This window comes from Schistocerca nitens, chromosome 1, assembly GCF_023898315.1.
Source record: "Schistocerca nitens isolate TAMUIC-IGC-003100 chromosome 1, iqSchNite1.1, whole genome shotgun sequence".
In the NCBI taxonomy this organism is placed as follows: Eukaryota; Metazoa; Arthropoda; class Insecta; order Orthoptera; family Acrididae; genus Schistocerca; species Schistocerca nitens.
Window position 1 is genome coordinate 584483199 of NC_064614.1, and position 2264 is coordinate 584485462.

Sequence of the window (2264 nt, forward strand, 5' to 3'; positions counted from 1 at the left end):
TCCTTCAGAAGAGCCTGTTTTACACTTTAGTCCTACTAACGGGTATTATTTTCAGTCGATGACGGTAACCTTACTCACTGTAAAATTTCATTAGGCATACGCGATCACGGTCAGTTATATCCCAATCCTTTAGGTCGATTAGGAAAGGGGAGATTACAAGTTCATTAACTGAGTTAAATTTCAACAATTTCTTATCCTTCAAATGTGTACTCGTTATCTGTTCACACTTCCTCTGTAAAACTCATGCAGAAATAGATGTTAAATGCCGGCCGCGGTGGTCTCGCGGTTCTAGGCGCGCAGTCCGGAACCGTGCGACTGCTACGGTCGCAGGTTCGAATCCTGCCTCGGGCATGGATGTGTGTAATGTCCTTAGGTTAGTTAGGTTTAAGTAGTTCTAAGTTCTAGGGGACTGATGACCACAGCAGTTGAGTCCCATAGTGCTCAGAGCCATTTGAACCATTTTTTAGATGTTAAATGATATTAATGGGCGGTAACCTGATAATTACATGAATAAGTAATTTATATCTTTTCATAGCAATCATTAATTTCGCTTATCCATATTTTTTGCTCAGGTTTGCCGTCTTTGAACGTTTCTCTCGACCGCCATGGAATTGCATAACAATTAGTATTTTTATTTATTGTGACGTAGTGGGCAAAGCTTTCATAATAGTAGTATCTTGTAATATAAATTCCAGAGCGAAATGTTTCAGGCCGCAGTATTATTCTTCGTCATCTGAAGTAAAGCATTCGAGACTGTGAAATTTGACACATTCTTTCGAGCCACAGTACTCCGAACGGATATCTTTCACGGCAACCTAGAAGCGGAACACTTTTCCGTGAGCCTTCAACTCCAAAGTCCTGGGTCAGCAGAAATCAAAAGATTAAGGGCAAGTAATATACCTGCACGCCTTCCTCATGTGTCCTATATCTACCACAGGCACAGACAGATATGGACAGAGGACACTCTAAAACAAGCACTTAGTTATTGCAAGAAGACGTAATTTTTTGTCCAAATTTAACCCAAGATGATTGTGAAATGTGGGAATTGTGCGACACTGACCTCCACTGTAACCAAGTTGATAACGAGAGAAATGAATATCATCTGAAACTTACGACTTTCTAACAAGAATGACACACAGAACAAAGACATGACTACACTAATAGTCATGAACGGCGGAAAGTCACCATTACAGTTGATGTACAGATATTTCTAAATCCTCATCCATCGTGATTACGCCTCCGTACCTGAGCGGTGAGCCTGTCGTGAGGAGGACTGGGGTTTATTTCCTGGTACTGGCAGGGACGATAGGCGCAGAGTGCGAACAGCCTCCTGAGGCCCATTGAGGAGCTACTTGAGTGCGTACCGGCTCCAAGCTCTGGAAAGCTTACAATGGCCGGGAGAGCGGTGTGACCAACTCCCACCCCTCCAAACAGCATATAAATAATGCCAATGGCGTAGGATGACCCGACGTTCAATCGACAACGCAGGGTGCTCTGGGCACCATCAGACACTTACTTAAAAAAAAAAAGACACTGATCAGGGATATAAACTTGGTAATCCAAGAAACTATCGTGGATGCTCACCGAGACCGATGAAAAAAAAAAAAAAAAAAAAATACACAATGACTTAACTCAATGTCTGACGACCATCTTCAACTTCATCGGTTCACACTGGTTCATATTAACTGTACTCGACCGCAGCTTGGTACTATCTTTTATCAGAACTTCTAGTTGTGAAGACGTGGAGGCTCAAGTTACGCATACGCTGCGCATGGCCGAGCTTTCGCCGCGGCGCTTGGGCGCGGTTCTGTTGGTAGCAGCAACAGGTATGCGTGGTCAGGCGGATAGCCAAAGGCGCTGACCTGGAAAACGCACCACTGAGACAGTAGCTACTGTCTGGGGGCGTAGCTCAGATGGTAGAGCGCTCGCTTAGCATGTGAGAGGTACCGGGATCGATACCCGGCGCCTCCAGAACTATTATTTTATTACGTTCCTAATTTCTACGAGTGCATCCCGCATTTTAGTAATTCTCCTATTCCAATTTTTCAGACTGTTTACTAGAACAAAGCTTTGGTTGAGCAATTAAATTGCTTTTTGTTCGACATAGATATGGCTCGACCATTGAGGGACAGGCCATAACAGATATTTTAAATGCGAACATTTTAAGTTAGGCTTTACCGTGACTGTTCTGACATTAAATAAACAACAAGTTTACTGTTACAAGTCACCGTTTGGTAACAGTAAACTTGTTTCATTTAATTAAC

At 43.1% G+C, this 2264-nt stretch overlaps 1 non-coding gene across 1 annotated transcript; it reads left to right on the forward strand.

Moving 5' to 3' along the window:
• Positions 1 to 1898: 1898 nt before the first annotated feature.
• On the forward strand, positions 1899 to 1971 carry Trnaa-agc (transfer RNA alanine (anticodon AGC)). The gene has a single exon. It is a non-coding gene; the product is annotated as a tRNA-Ala (tRNA).
• Positions 1972 to 2264: the final 293 nt, after the last annotated feature.